We start from the raw sequence: 17,068 nt of genomic DNA, 5'->3' as shown, positions 1-17,068 counted from the left end.
CAACCCAAAGTTCTATTCTTCAGTATCAAAGGTTTAAAATTATCCAGGGTCCCTTGCACTTTCATAGTAAGCAATCAAAGTTTTGCTTGCACCCTGGAATCTTAAAAGTTTTGTTGTTTTTTTTTTTTCTATCATTTCTATCATGCACTGTGACATGCACTTACTAGTCTTTAAGCAAAACTGAAGCAAAAGACTTGCCTTCAATCTGTAACACCAAGTCTGTAACACTGAATTTGTCTTTATGAGTAAAAAAAAAATTGCTATTCTTTTCAATTTTCTGAGTAATGGAATCTCTTACATCTTCTAATTATTCTATTGTCCTTAATCTTTAAAACGCAGAACATATCTGTTAACCAATATTATTTCCATTATTTTTGGTTTCTCTTCTCACTTTAAATAATCTGTTTATAGAAGGAGCTTACAGATCCAACAAAATCCTTCCTGAGCATTTTTCCCACACTTAATAGGAGTGAAACCCCATAGACAGCATTTGTACTTCTGAATAAATTTAATCCCTGCCTTATCTATGTTCTGTCTTTAATTGAAGTGTTGCTGGCCTCATCAATTTTTTAGTTTCTAAAATTTAGCCTTTCCAAAATGCTAGGATTTTGTTACTTATCAGTATGTTGTTATTCCTGCAATTAACAGTATCTGAATTTGTTCATGACTACAGGTTCCAAAACTATCTTCTACTACCTGCACTTTTGCCATATTCTCTCTACTTGATAGATGAGCTGCTTCTATCTGACAGGTTGTTAACTTTTTTTAAATGAACCATGTCCATCATGTCTTGGGACATCTAGGTGCATGCCAGGAACTTTATTTCTAATTCTTGTATAGTAAATAAAATGTGCACTAAATTTGCAAAGTATGTGATAAATGGCAATTTAACTACTTTATCAACATAGATTTTTCAATATATTTTCAGATTAATTCATCTGATTTAAAATAGTTTTGCAGTAAATTGCCAGGGTGTGGGTGGATGACACACTTATCTGATACTTCAACTAGTCATGCTGTACAGGAACCAGACATGATTCTTTCCAGTAGTTAACTTGCCACCTGACATCGCAAATTGCTCTGTGAAGAGTAGATTCTCCATGTCAATTTATTTGTAGCATCAGACCTCAACTTTTTTTATGTTCCAAGAATGCTAAGTGATAACTCAATTCTCAATTACATTGCTCTGCCAGTGTAAAAAAATCCACAGCATGTACATAAATGTCTTGCTGACTGCAATCTCTCTCTTTGATTTTTCAAAGAAAGACTGTAGGCACCTACCATCAGGCAAAGATTTTAAGCTCTCAACATACAATGTGAGGCACACAAATGTGAGAAATTTGAGTATGTGATAATTCTAAGCAAGGCATATATGTGATAATTCTGAAAAATGCACCTAAATGCTTCAGAGGGACAGAATTTAAAACTCATTATTATTGACTAGTTTCAACAGCTCCTCACCACAGAACACTGACTTGCATCCGTAGGAATAATAAATGCCTTATTGAAAGATAACATACAATCCTGAAAACCTGAACCATTGGGGAGAGTTGAGGATTCATAAGGCAAAGAAACTGACTCAATTTTAGTGCAACGTTGCAACGTAAAGGAGCTGCTGAGGCCCAGAAATGTATAAAAGAGATTGAACACAAATGGAGTAATTTTATGTCTTTACACAAAGCTGGAAGAACAGTATTAGGATAGTCATCTGAACAAATACAAGAAAGAAAACTACTGGCTGGATATTAATTTTACAGAATAGAGCTTTAGAACCTACTGTGAATTTTAAGCTAAGACTGAGTGAATTGCTGTGCTGTTGCAAAAATCAAACGTTACTGTAAAGGATAACAAGAATGTGAAGTAATCCTTATGCTCTGTTCAGCATTAGGAAGGTCTTATCTGGAGTATTGTGCCCCATTTTTGTTAGGAGATTTAGTTTCTGGTGGTAAGGATAGTTAAGCATTTCCTAGAGAGGTTATAGACTCTCCAGTGGTGGAAGCCTTTTAAGAACAGGTTAGACAAACCTGGATCAAAAATGGGTATAGCTGATCCTGCCCTGGAGCGGTGGATGAACTGGATAACCTTGCCTAGTACCTGTCCAGACCTATTTTGTATGAATGCTATGAATTTTACAATTATGTGAATAAAACATACAGCTCTGGTATTCTGGATAATTCTGGATATTGAATTATAGCAGAAAGTACAGAAAAACTAAAAAATTGATGTTAAAAAAGTCGTATTTTAGTAAGACATTTAAAAGAACTTAAGCTACTTTTCCGAAGTTGAAAAGTAATTGCATTGAAGATGAAAAATACTCATAGAGAGAATGATAATTCTGGTACCATCTCTAGGTAGGTAGAGAAATATAATAAGTAAATAAATAATAATAATAAAATAACACTGACTAGAACCTAGACAAGTTTATACTGGAAACAATGCCAAGTTGTTAATGAGATGTCAGCCAATGAGGCAATCCCAAACCAGAATTTGAGGCAGAGACCTTTCTGAAAGATGTGGTATGGGGAAGTTTTACTTCAGCAAAGATAAAATGTTTAAGTACAGGGGATACATACATTTTGATTTCTGATTTGATTACCAAGTGGTGCCTTCTAACTTTACATGTTAACCAACCTATAAAATACTTTTCCTTCTCTGAAACTTCTTGGTGTATTAAAAGTTTTGTTCTCAGTTTTCTGAAGAGTCTTTTAGAACTACAGCAATATAAACAACTTCAAGTGCTATGTTTCTTTTAGAAAAACAACAACAACAACAAGTATTACAATCCTTTAGCCAGAAATATAGTACAGTCTGATAGGTTCTATTTTGTAATGATGGAATATCTCAATTCATAGGGCATAAAAAAACTGTTTGTAGGGTAAGTAACAAATCTCCCTGTTTGGAGGAAAAAAAAAAAAAGTCCATATGCTTGCAAGGTAAAGAAGGACTGCTACCTGCCTGGAAATTGCCAATATTTAACAGGTTCTATCTGGACTTTCATTTTTTGTCTCAGCATGGGCCCCATTATAGGGAAGATGAAATTGGGCCCAGAGGGAAAAAAATAAATAAGCAGATCCCCTGTAATTGGCATTGGTTTCACTGGCATTGCAAGTTTTCAGCTTTTTTCAGGATCAGGTCCCCTACATTTTATGTTCATCTTCCTGGCTATATTTCTGTATGTCTAATTAGCCTTTAAGTTGGAAATGACAGCAGGGGAGCTATTCTTTTTAAAAAAAAAAAAAAAAAAAAAAAGAAAAAAAAAAAAAAGAAAGAAAGAAAACAAAGTTGCATCTGTCTTGCTTTCCAAACTAGCAGAGCTCTGTGCTTAACAGGAATAAAAATAAATGATGAATTTCATGCCTTAAAAAAAAAAAAAGTTGGTGTTCCAGTGAATCACAGATTAGATGTCTTCACTTGTCTAGAAGATACCAGAATTTCTGAGCAATAGAAATTCCAGTGGGATGGGATGGCTAATTCCTATGCTATATTTTCCAGTGCTATTGTCATAAGCTATATTCATATGCAATTTTCTTGCCTTTGCACTTTAGGTATAGTTCGCATTTTGTGGGCGCACTGAAGGCACATTTTCTCAGATATCCTACTGTAGTATACAGTAAGAAGAGAAATTATTTTTAAAGTAACTTTGACACAAAAAACTCATGAATATATTCATAAAGTCAATATTCCCATAGACTCTCAGACCTTCAAAAACTTTGTGAAGACTGTAGATTAAGAATTCAATGAACACTTGTGGAAAGAATGTAATTGCCATTTCAACCTTTTTAGGTAATACAAGGGAAGTAGCAACAATCAACAGAGAAGGAACAGTCTTTATGAACTGAAAGAAAACACATACACACATGCAACACTGAACAGAGGATAGATGGTTTGAATGTGTATGAAACATAATGATACATGTTTCCATTCCACAATTCCATACAGGAAGCAAAAAACAAAAACAAAACAAAACACACCAACAACCAAATAAAAAACAACCAACCAACCAAAAAAAAACAAAACAAAAAACAAATAAATAAGAAGACCAGATCTTAAAGGAATAATAAGTAGATATTTCTTGCCTTTGCAGTTTTTGACAAATATAGGTCACTATTTGCCTGTTCAAAGAAACACACTGTTTAATTAATTGTTTAGTTTCACTGATTAACAAGTTTAGGTCTAAACCCTGAATACCCCCCCCCATAGAGTAGGTGTGTTATTTTTGGTTCCAGTGATATTTTCAGTTTCTATAGGTCTGTAGAAAACACCACTCCATAAATTTGCCATCACAGAACTGCACTGGTGCTCCTTAAAAAGCATGTCAAACTGAAGCGTGATGGAATTCCATATACATATTTGACTCAGAAGACTTTCTCCATTAACGGGAATCGATCACTGCGACCTGCTGCTAATTTAGAAGCAACATAACCACTATAAACCCATAATAAATATTTTAAATTTTGTATACTTTCTTCATGCAAGAAAAGAATCCAAGATTGCTCTTAATGTTTCAGAATATGAGGTGTAATATATTGACCCTGGAACTATTTATTTTACAATTTGCAGTAGCATACTGATTTGCTTTTTCCTATACATATGAGACAACTGCTTATATGAATAGGAAGCATTAACAAATACATAAATTCAGTGTTTCATGTTCATTAACATTAAATACATTAACAGTTACAGAAACTAATTTAGAGAAGTGAAAAAATAACAATGTATAGTCTATTTGCTTTACTCACTGGAGGAATACGTGCATGGTAGCCAAAACATAGCCAGTAATATCTCCTTATAAAAATGTGTTAAGCAGCGTGCAAATACTACCTTACCTTGAATATGCATGCAGCCTCTGTGACCAGCGGCAGTGTGCAAGTATTGTGTAAGGCTGCAGTGGCACAGCCACTTAGCGCAGCTTTGCGCAAGCAAGGCAGGAGTGAAATGGGCAACAGGCAACGATGGGCGCACCGCAGGCGGGAGGCATTGAGGAGGCCCGGGCCACCAGGCAGACGGCACCTCCAATACACAGGAAGGAGACTGGCCAGACAAAAGAGCTGGAGACAAGGAGCACCGGGGGCAGGGCACGGGGCCCAGAGCCTAAAAGCAGCAGGCCTGAGGCAGGAACAACAGAGAAGGAAGCTCGCCAGCCCACCAGGCTGGGCTCCCTGCTCGCCTCTCTGCAGCCCTGCAGTCTCCTCCAGGCTTCAAACCCCCTTCGGCACCGAGGCACTGGGGATCATAAGGTTAGTGTTCATGGTGATGGTGCTTAATGCTGTGTGAGAGCTGACCACTGGCAGTAAGTGTGAATTAATTCAGTAAGGCTTGGCTTTAATGTTTAAAAGTGACCTCATTTGTCAGTCTGCTCAACGTGCCAATCTCATAAATCTCTATTTCTTTAACTGATATATATCTAAGTGGTTATATTCATTTGCAACAACTTTTTATGTGTTCTAACATTTATATGGTTTGTAGACAGCTGTATCTGTTTGTCTTGCTCCTAATGTACTTCACACCATTAGAAAAACACTATGCTTTTCATACTAACAGGGAATTGATGTACTATGGTCCCATGCCTAGTTCCCTATGTGAACTGCAATGTGTGTAAGACAGATAGAAGAAGGGCTGCAAAAAAGCTTTGCCAAATGGAGCACGAGATGTGGAGGATTCGTAATGATTTAAGGATGTGTGAACAGAGCTCCAAGTGATGGTGTTGCAGATTTTGCGATGTTGATGTTTTTCATAAGTGCTGCATATGTTTATTTGAGTGTACTCTGTCAGTGATAATCAGCTCTTTCTTTTTTTTTTTTTTTCCTTTTCTATTTATACTTTTTCCATCAGAGTTAAGCAATCTCTTTGGAAAGCTCTTGTGTGTAGATTGCCATATCCTACAATCTTTATGTTATGGCCTAAATATTGTCCATTTTAAAGAGGAAACCTGCAACACAGGGCCTTGAATGTCCAGCTGGACTAATGATGAACAACAATGATATTTTCATAGGTTGGGTAGCCCTTCACTGCTTTACCTGAGGGGGAGGGTGCGTGTGTGTGTTTGTCATCAAGGCTTGGATTTCACTCATACTCAGTAAAATCTTGTAGTGAAGTGTTAAAGATTTGCCTAGGAAGTAGCTGAACATGATGGGGGAGCACAGGGCCTGTGGAGCTTGACTAGGCTTAGAAACAGGATTCTGCTTTCTAGCTGTAGAGACTCATCTATCACCAATCCTCATCATACCCTCAAGTATTAAGTGCTTCATGCTATACGAAGGAAGTAACCTTGGCCTTCAGATAAGACTGTCTTACAGCGATTTTCCTGCTAGTTGGCAGAATGCTGCAGGCAGATGAAAAGCAGTTCTGTGCTGTGCAGTGTGCCCAGGAGGAACTGAGGAGTTTAGGCCCGTGGCAGAGCTCATCCCCCTGCACCCTGGGGAGCTGAAGCTAGAGATGAGGCACCTCAGTGGGCACTTCAGCAGCTGGAAGAGTTGTGCTAGGCTGGGACATCAAGATTAGCTTGACTCACAGCTTGAGTCAAGCTTATTTTTTCAAAGTTTCAAATCTGCTTTCCCAAAGTGTCTGAATTGGAGAGGGGATGCAGCAACATGCTGCAAAAAGGAGAAAAATTTCTAGAGATATCCTGAACTCAGAGCTCATGTTGGACTTATAATTAGCACTCCTAAGTTTCTGAAAGGCCTGTCATGGTCATATGTTTTCTCCCTGGGACACAGAACAGTTTTTTCAAAGAGGCAATCTCTGCAAAAATGAAAATGTGACTGACTGAAGTGTTAAGCAGCTGAGCAGTTTGAAAAATTATTCCTAGGTCTATTAATAGGAAGGGGGATTTGGCACCTCCTGTTTTCCTGTCATAGCCACCCCATGGCATTTAATATGAATATCTGAAGAATACCAGGCATGTTTCCAGATGTAGGAACCCAAGTCTAGCTGACACCTGAGGTGGATGCAGCTTCTCCCAGTGGCACCGCAAACCCCCTCCTGAGGTGGCAGGTGCTGCACCCTGGTTGTCCTCACCCAGCCACCCCAGGTCTCCTAAACGTGGAGAGGGAACCCAGCACTATCCCTTCAGTCACACCTGGCACTAACCTGTGGGGCCTGGGACCCTGCAACTCACACAAGGGAGAAACACTGAGCCCAGGCCATGGCCCCATGCACCCTTGCTAGGCTGTGTTTCACGTGCCTGCTCAGGGACATGTCCCACGCACTCCATCTTGGTCTCCTTTTACCAGATCAGAACTGAAGTCTGGGAGTCCTGGCTCTCATGTAAGTGTCGACACAGGACCCAGCAAGTACTCAAGTCACAGGCCTTCGTGTCAAAAGCTCTCCTCCAGCACAAGTTTCATGACAGTTTTGGAAGACAATTCAGCAAGGTATTTGCATACTAGATTGTACTGATCTCTACTTTGTTTTTAAGTGAATTCTAATGCTATGCTACCTAAAATGTGATAGAAGTTGTTACGAGGATGTTATGTAAGTATTACTATCTAGAAAAGGAGAATAAATTAATGGTTATATCAGACTAAAAGTTTCTCCTTATTGTGGTAGAAATGATTTTGAATTTTTCAAACTTTTCTGTCTCTGTTCTGCCATTGTATCTGTACATGCTTGTCCACTCTAGGACTTGCATGCATCAGCCTTATGTTAGCTCTTGCAGTAGTTTACTAAGTGTACCTTCCTTTTAAAGATTGAGACAGCATAACATGCTGTATTTTTAAACACAGCTTGCAGCTGGTAATAGAGGAGTCTATAGCTAGTACATGTGACAGTGTTTGCTGACAGTTTTTATATGTCTTCCAAAGTTAAGCTCATGAAAACTACCACACTAGCTGAGACTGAAGATCCACTGTCTCAGTTTCTCTGACAGTTTGGTATTAATAGATTTCCAGCTGTCACAGGTGGAAGAGCACTCAGCTTTTTGCAAATGCAAATTCTAAATAACAGCAAGAGAAGAATATATGTTTTTAACATTATTACTCTTAGAGATTTCATTTAAAGTTATATTTGTATAGTATGAATTATGTAAATAACATTACAACTTCTAGGGATTGTGAAAGAAGTATTCCAATACTGGAAAGCTGGATTAATGAGATGATGAAAAAGATGTTATTTGTATTTATTTTATGCATGGTCCTTTTCTATCAAAATGTATTTAAATTCCATTTTAAAGCTTTTGTCTGAAATAATCAGGGCTAAATTTTAATTCTATAAATTAAAAATATGTTTGTGGTATCCCATGGAGAATTGCTTTTAGAAATGCACTAAATATTGGATGAGTTGTAAAGTCTGTATGTCATTCAGATTTTGTATGAAAATTCATGTGGTGCAACTTTTAAATAGTGCTTCATAAATTGTAGACGTGTAAATTATCATCTACTATATGTTTGAATTACATCCAAAGAAGCCAAAAATTTTAGATAACATTTTTTTTTATTGAAAGCTCATGATCACTACTTCAGAGCATGTGGTGCTTATTGTATGGAGGAATTGTTTTTTTCTAATTTTTTAATCTTGTGGAAGGTGACAGTAAGGTCTCACGTAATTGTTTTTATTATAACTCTTATTTTTTGTGTGTGAAAAAATCAGGTAACATTTCTTGATGTGCATATGTTTTGCTGCCCCGTCCAGTTCCTCAGTACTCATTCCTGCTGTTGCTGACTGAAGATACGAGAGTAGTGGGTATAGTTTGGTGTGATGAAGAAAAGACTGTCTACCAGACACACAGACTGAGTGCTAGAACTAGATGTCATTGCAGGGAAGATAGATTATGATTTAATACAATATAATAATGAAGAACAGAGGCAGGATTGAAATGTAGGAGGAGACTGACATAAACTGAAAATCTTGCAGATCAATAAGACACAGTCATTAATTTATGAGAAAAGTAGGGTCTACGTGAATGAAGTAATTAGTCAGGCTTTGTTGGCATGGCAAAATGTCTTGATACTCAGTGCCATCAAGTATTTCAGACCTTGCATTCTTCTATTGTCTCAGCTTGGGTGAATTTGTAGCTGCCACAGCTTAAGCTAAGTGATGATTATTTGGCCAACTTCAAATGGGTCAAGCTTGCTGGTCACCTAGACATGGCTGATAGATCTGTAGTAACCTGAACACTGAACACAGGGGAGATCATGGCAGAGTCAAGACAGCCATCCTGCAAGAGGAAAATGTCAGCCTGGGGAAGCAGTGCCATCTGTTCATATAGTTGTGCTGCCTGTAGGCTGAGGGCCTTATAGCAACTAGAAGGAGTCATAACCTGAAGTCAGAGACATGCAAAAGAGCAGATCATGAATGTATGGATTTTCTAACATTTCCTGCATATCTTTCTAGAAGAGCTGGGTTTGGGAATGTGGTCTAGGTAACTGCATACAGACAACTGTTGTGGCTTAAGATTCCCATCTAGGACCAGCCAGAAGCCTGAGGTGAGAGTATTTATCCCTACGGCAGGAGGAGGACTATAAAAATGTCAGGCTTTTGCAACTCCCTCTTGCCATGATAATGATTTGCCTATAGTAGGCCTTTAAAGTTTTGCCATCTTAGTTTTTCCCAAAGTGCAATCATCTGTAGTTTTTCATGTGGACAGCTCAGAGCTTTAGGGACTGAAAATTCAATGAGCTATGAAAGTAGCAGGATCCCATGAGATCCAGATGACCGTTACACAAAGTGAAGTAGGACAGCTTAATACTTACAGGAGGACTTCTTTCATCTTACTTGCCAGATGGGAACTGGAGTTCTAAGCATGGCATGAATTATGCTGAAACATTGAAAAAGCCCTGTGCAATAAAGAGAAAGGTTTAGGGCTTTGGCATACCAGTTGTCACAAAGAACCAAGCTAGGTAACTTGAATCTACCAAGTGCACTTTGATGAAAACTTAAATATAAGATGAGCTGTTCTACTTCTTTCATTGAAGAACCAGAAGTTGAGGGAAAAATAGAAATGAAACTCCTTTTCCTAAAATTTATAAAATACATAACTAAGCCCTCATTTGTGCATTTATTTCTGTCATACTTTGCACTTTGTGAATATTCATGCATTTAAACTCAATGACATTATAAAAGTAAAAAGATTGTCATCTTCCTTGTACAAGCAGAAGTTGGAAGCACAAAAAGTAAAAGGACATTTTAAAAAGTAACTTAACTGGGACTTAGAAGTATTTGGAAATACAATCCCAAAGTGATTCACCTAAAGAGTGCACATGTGAGGAAGTGACAGAGGTGGTAAGATCTGAATTAGAAATCTTTACTTGGATTCTCTACAACTACTCAGCATTACTCACAGTAGGTTGAGAAGCTAGCACCAGAATCTTACATGCACTGTATTTTGAAAATGAATTCAAATTTGACTTAGCGGACTGAGAGAAGACATATATTCCAACTGAGAGAAGACATATATTCCAGTGTGGATTCAGTTGAAAAAATGCTGCTTAGGATAAAGCAGCGTGTATTCCTTGTGTGGGAATGAAGCAGTGTTCTTTCTGCCTGATCTGACTTTTCCTTGTGATTTAAGGCCTTATCTTTACAGTGATGTGTTTGATTTATTTCCACATTACAGAACGTTTCAAGGTTGAAGAGTGACTTGTACGAAGATGGCAGATCCTGTGAAATTATGGGAGTCTTCCAGCTCTCAGCTTAACAGGCCACAGCCTGAACAACCATCCCAGAATGGGGAAGGAGAAAGCAAAGAATCAGAACTCAAATGCAATCTGCTCTTTGTTGTTAAAGAAGACCATCAGGTCCTTCCAGAGCTGGGTAATAAGCTATAAGAGATGGGAACACATAGGTTTTGTACAGGAGAACCATGAGAAAAATGCTGAGAACTGGCCAGAAATCCTGCTTCAGGTGCAGGATTTAGCCTAATCAGTTGGCTCATCTTTAACATGTCTGGATCTGGCTGTTCTAATATTAGTTCAGGTGTCCATACCAACAGATCCACTATTGCATATGGCAGCTCAGTAAAGAACATGAAAACAGAAATCATGGAGTCAAATTTCCATCTTTGTCTTTAAAACAAGGGGCTTTTGATTAAAAAAAAAAAAAATAAAAATTGCATTAATCTGGGGATTTGCATACATAGGGAAAAAAAGTGGGTTTTAGCCAGTTGTGTTTGCCTTAAGGCAAGATTTTCAAGATTTTTCAGGGGATGGACCTGATGGTTGTAACATATTATTATAAAATAGAAAACAGAAAGCCCTCTGGATTGGTGTGTGCCTCAGGTATAAGCATAATTAGTTAACCTTGTGCTGAATTTTTAACTATTAATTGAAACAGCATGTTTATTTGAGTTGGATTAAACTTTCTATGTATGTTGATTGCAAGAGATCAAATTAATGGTCATAATGTCCGTTTTTGTTCTTAGAACTTGGTGAGACTGATGTTCTTTCTTCAGTAATAGAAAATAGTGTGCCTTGAAAACATCAGGCACAATGGTTTTCTACCCCCTTCGTAGTATTGAGCACAATGAATGTCATGGTCTTAGTTGTTGGATTCAGTTCAGATTTTGATATATGTGAGCAGATACTCTATGATTCTATATTTAAAATGCTACTTAAGGAGAAATAGTTAAGCCAATGGTCAGTTAGTTTTTGCCTCTCCAGAAACTCTTCTCTCTCCTAGTCCTCCTACCCATGTTCCTTTCCACACAAAATAGATATGCTCCCCAGAACTGTTTTGTTCTCTGCAACTGTGAGTTAAATTCTGAAATCTGAGGATAAAAGTTTCACTTTTGCCACTGAGGTGGCAAAACTTATTTTTTGATTAGACTTAATTGTTTATTATCATGTTTTTTAATCCTTTTTTTTTATTATTATTTGCAGTTGTTGATAGATTTGGGGAAGAAGTGGTGAGTCATGAACAGGTAGGGCCTAGGCATGCACAAGAGCGCAAGGTGTCATCAGGAGGTCAAAGAAAAAACATATTCCAAAGTAATGACGTAGCTCATCAGAAGTCTCAAAACACCAGTTTCAAAATAGCCTTTGAGGACAAACAGACAGGCACGTCCAAGGAGAGATGCTGTATCGTGAAAGAATTCCAGGACACTGTGGTCTCAGGGAGAACTTCAACAGGGCAGAGTCCTTATCAGTGTACTGTGTGCAGGAAAAGTTTCAACTCTAGCTCAAACCTTCTCCAGCACCAGCATAGCCACACAGCAGAGAAGCCTTACAAGTGCACGCAATGCTGGAAGAGCTTCAGCCGCAACTCAACTCTGACTCAGCACCAGGAGGTACATCGGGGGGAGCGCATCTTTGAGTGTTCAGAGTGTGGTGATCATTTTACACGCAGCTCCAGCCTCACCCTCCATCAGAAGACTCACAAAGGGGAGAAGCCCCACCTGTGCACACAATGTGGTCAGCGTTTCCACAGTGCTTCTGAGCTGGTGGCCCACCAGGGCTTACACTCATGACTTGTGGTCCACACATGAATGTGGTTCTTTGGGCCTCAAGGTGTAAACTGGAACCACAGGAATAAGGATGAAACAATACCTCTCTAGGACCAACCTCCCTACATTTTTTTTCTTCATTTGGTCTAACTTAAAGATATGTGGTGTCTAAGGAGGTGTCTAAGATTGGCAAAGCAAAAAAAGGGGTATTCCCTAATGTAAAGAGCCTGGTTGAAAGATCAACTAATTACTAGGAGAGTCCAGTGGCTGAAGAATGCCTTCTTCACGTAAGCTTCTGTTGAGATGGAATTAGGAGTTTGAATTTATTTAAAAGACAGTATTGGAGAGAGAAATAAGATAGATTCCCAGGCAAGATGTGAACTAGGTACTTTAATGATACAGTTTTTGTTCCAAGTTCAGCTACAGGATGACCTTGTGCTAATTACTTTGTCTGTCTATGTCTTTATGACTCATAGTTTAAAAAAGGAATTAGTCTTTAACTTAACTTTCTCAATGTAGATCATGGACTAATGTGTGCCCAGATCCTAAAGTCATTGGAGACAGATGTGTTTAGTAGTATAAAGAGCAACATGTTCTGAAACGTATATGTCTCTTTCCTTTGCTTTTAAAAGGAATATTTTTCTAAAACTTTGGGCTTTAGAAGTTCTTTCATCTTCTAATGGAATTTGGGTTGCTAACTTGCAAAGACACTTCTGATATTAGCCTTTTGTAATTATCCAAGGTTTCTGAAGGGATCATTGCTAGATCAAACATCAAAATGAACCATTCTTTCCTGCTCAGTGCTCATAGATCTCTGTAAGTCCTTAGCATCAGCAGAAAAAGTTTGATACTGAAGTTAAGAGTCTTCTACTAGAAATCTTTAATTCCCAGCTTGCCTAAATATCTGCTTGAGGAGAAAGGAATGACTTGAGAACTGTACTTAAATATGTGAGAACAGTGTCTCTACTGTCATGGAAATCATAGGGATAGTCAGACCGGAAATAAGAAGAGGATTTTCATTTTATTCTACAATTACACTTTTAATGGAAAATGGAGCAGTTACTGAGAATTGAGATGACTGTCCCCTCTTGACTTTCACCAACTGAATAGTTTCTTCAGTAGAAATTAGAACCCATCTTATGGGTCCACAGAGATCAGGGAATTGATGTTTGTGGCAATTCCTACCCTAAAGAAATTTCACCATTTTTCATTGAGATGAAAGGATGAAGAGAGACAGACACCCTGGGGTACCAAAGCAGGCTGGAGAAGTATCTGTCATTACAGCCTACATTCTTGATGTCAGTCCACCATGCTTTATGGCTGTGTTGGCTTTGTTGTGGTTGTAATTAGTAGAGTAGTACCCGAAGACTATTTTTGTATATTAATAAACAGAAAATATCTTAGAATTGTGCTTGGTTTTATCCTCCTTTCACAGAACTTGCCATCCAAAGTATCTGGAACAAGGATCTGAATCAGGAAATCGTACCATTAAAAAAAAAAGTTTTCTGATACGTTGTGGAGGAATGGTTAAGTGAAATAGGACATGTGGATGTTGGGCAGTTAGGAGGCAATGGGCTAGTGAAGTACCGTACTCAACTCACATGAGTCTGGCACATACGCAGCTGGCTGAGAGCCAATCAGGCTCAAGGACACGATGCCCTTGAGCGATGGGGAAAGTCCCTAAGGCGGGACGGTGGCTAAAAGAAGGAGGAACTACCTGAAAAGAGCCGGAAATGTTAGCCAATCCTGAGCTTAGTTTTTGCAATATGTATGAGTTGATTATGTTCGAACTAGATAAAAGGCGACTGAGCTATCCATTAAAGTTGAAGTTCACTGTTCACTCATATTGAGCGTCTGTGTCTTCCTTCCGTCGACAACAATACGTGATATCTCTGACCCACGGGTCACTTTGTACATAGTTTTAGAAGCCTAAATTCACCTAATCTTCTAGTACCTATCAGTCTCCATGTCCCTACTTTTTGTAACAGAACCCAGTAAGTTACATCCTGTTGTTTCTTTTCCACTCTAAAAATCTTTCTTTGTTTTTCCCACATCTTCCTCATGCTTAACTGACAGTATCAGATATGAAATCATATAGCAGGTAACAGAACATTGTTGGAGTAGACAAGTGAATACAGGTTGTTGTGGCTGATTTAGAAAGTAGGTAGTTAAGCTGATAACATTTGTGGGAAGTTAAGATATCCTGTCTTTCCTGTTGTGGGATGGTAAGTTCCATGTATTCCAGGGCTCCTTTTTAGTTCCTGAAGCAGTTATCTTTGATTCTTAACTGTTCGGTTAAGCTTAACTAGCAGCACAGTGACGGAGAGAAATCCCGATTAGTTTGGACCAGTAGTGGGTTGGGCATCTTGAAGAGTGGTCCATCTGAAAAGTCTGAACACCTAGAGGACTGAAAGTTTGAGCATATTGCACTGGATATGAACTTGCTCTGTGTCCTGAACCAGAACTAATCTTTTCTAGAACTAGACACACTTCAGATCTGGAAGCAGGAGTAACAGTTTTCTTCAAATTGCTGGGGAATATTAATGCTTTCTCTTACTCTAAACAATAGAGATGAATTGTGGAACAGTTATTTTATTACTAATTTAGTTCAGTTCTGATATAGATGGTTGACATATTGTCAATTGACTCAGATTATGTAGAGAGTTTGAGGAGGGCTTAATATTTCATTATAAAGAGTAATTAGGACAATAAATTTGCTACTGATAGGAGATGTAAAATCTTAGAAAAAATATCAATTTTATGTAAGCAAGCTGTTTATTTGACAGGTTTCCATACAAATTTATTTGGTGTTCAAGAACTAATGTAATCTGACTTCAGAGTTTTGTTTTTTTCATAAATCTAAACAATGCTGAGGACGGGGGCACAGACTGACAGATGGACACCACTCATTCTGCATGAGTCCATTCATCCTTGAGATAACAGATGATGACTAGCTATCTGTTCTCATCTCAGCTGGATGACCTGCTATCTGAAGTGAGTCAACAGGGTTTTTTTCCAAGTAAATCAAGGCAGTGTCTGAACTTGTACTCCTGCCAGTGCAGATGATGTTATCTGTGTTTGGTCACACAGATAATCTCCCATTCAAAAATAAAAAGGACAAAAGGAATTGTCCTTTCTACCATCCAGATAATTTTCTAGATGTTTGCCTTATACTGTGCTGTCAGTTGATGGGATAGGGCCAGAATTGTGGTTTCTGAGGAGTGAACTCTTACAACTTGGAGGCACACATTAATGGAGAGAAAAATTAATTTCAGATTGGAAAATAACTAAAGATGATGCTATTAACAACAGAGCTACTATTGTTCTTTGATGCCAGGAATGTTTTTTTCTTTATGTGTTTGTACAAAGTCCTACATAGTGAAATCATGCTTTACAGTGGACTCTGTTAGGGCTGTCCCTCCAGAACTGAGGGTGAAAAGTGTGAGTTGGGGTGTAGCACTGGACTTTTCTAAGTGCTTCCAGGGAGGATAAAGAGACACTTCTTTAGCAATGCCTCTCTACTGTGATGCCAAGAAGATATCTCTGAGCAGTCAAGATTATTACACCCAGCCCTTTCCACCAAAAGGCCTACTTCTGAACTTCCATAGTTTCATTACTCCTAGAATCCTCCCAGTTGGGCAGTCTATCTCTCCTAAAGGTTTATTTTGTTTAATTTAACCTTATGTGTTACAGAGTGAATGTGTGGGGCTCAACATCTCTTAGGATGGAGGATTACAAATATAATGGAAAAGGAGATAATTCTAAATTCCATCAGTATTTGGAGAATGCTTAGTGCCTGTAGCTGAAGAGTAAAATGCATAACAAACAGGCATGGGCAAACTGAATAGTCACTAATTCAGTTAAGGGAAAATCAGTTTTTACTCTACAGAAGGTATTTCTGATATTTTCAGATGTCTCAGAGTACGTGTCTCAGCAATTTTTGCTAAGTGTACTTTTTTTTACAAATTATACCAAGAGGATAAAAAGACCATTTCATGGGAGTGTGTTGACTTCATAAGGTTTAGATTCCTGGTAGACAATGCATACTTTTGACACAAGCAAATGAAAGCAATGCATTGCGTCACCCTTGCCTGTACAAGAAGGTGCTCTTACAAATGCAAATACACCACTTTTTAACTTATTTAAAGTAGAAACACTTTTGCTTTTGTCTCCTTAATCCTTTCCTTGCCCTGCTGACAGTCTCTTCTAAATTCCACATGCCAGCTCCATCTTCCCCTGCCCCCATTTCCATTTCCATACCCCGTGGCCAGCTTGTGATCCAGAAAGACGGCATCCACATTTTGTTTTCTCCTACTTGGTAAAGCAGGAAAGGCCTTAAAAACAGGAAAGGCCTAAAAACACAGACGAGAAAGTCTGTTATCTCAAGTTATGCCTAGATATATGCATAGATATATAGAAGATATATGGCAGATATATACATGTATTATATATATATACATAATACATTTATTTTTTTTTTCACTAAAGTTCTGGACTAAACACTATTAATACAGATAAACCATGCATTCAGGCTCTAATGTGTCTCTAAATCCCAGTATTTTATTTTCCCTAAACCAATGTGGAAGGTGTTGGAAACACTTCAAATTCCAGCCTGTGTCAGACAAATCCTCCCTGTGCTTACAATAATACTAAAAAACAACCTTTGCAAAAACTCCCAGCACCAGAAAAAAA

At 38.2% G+C, this 17,068-nt stretch overlaps 2 long non-coding RNA genes across 2 annotated transcripts in view; one reads left to right on the top strand and one right to left on the bottom strand.

Moving 5' to 3' along the window:
- The window catches only part of LOC311435868, a 44,851-nt gene extending 39,903 nt beyond the window's left edge, over positions 1-4,948 (bottom strand). Inside the window, exon 1 of the long non-coding RNA XR_014692463.1 lies at positions 4,827-4,948. This is a non-coding gene — a long non-coding RNA (uncharacterized lncRNA). The remainder of the gene's footprint in view (positions 1-4,826) is intronic.
- Positions 4,949-5,105: 157 nt separating this feature from the next.
- Positions 5,106-14,218, top strand: LOC311435864. Its single transcript, XR_014692458.1, has 3 exons — positions 5,106-5,237; positions 7,233-7,373; positions 11,814-14,218. It is a non-coding gene; the product is annotated as an uncharacterized lncRNA (long non-coding RNA).
- Positions 14,219-17,068: the final 2,850 nt, after the last annotated feature.

The sequence above is a fragment of the Aythya ferina genome (genome assembly GCF_964211825.1).
Source record: "Aythya ferina genome assembly, chromosome: 4".
In the NCBI taxonomy this organism is placed as follows: Eukaryota; Metazoa; Chordata; class Aves; order Anseriformes; family Anatidae; genus Aythya; species Aythya ferina.
Note: the sequence above shows the minus strand (reverse complement) of the source record. Positions and strands in the feature narration are given on the sequence as shown.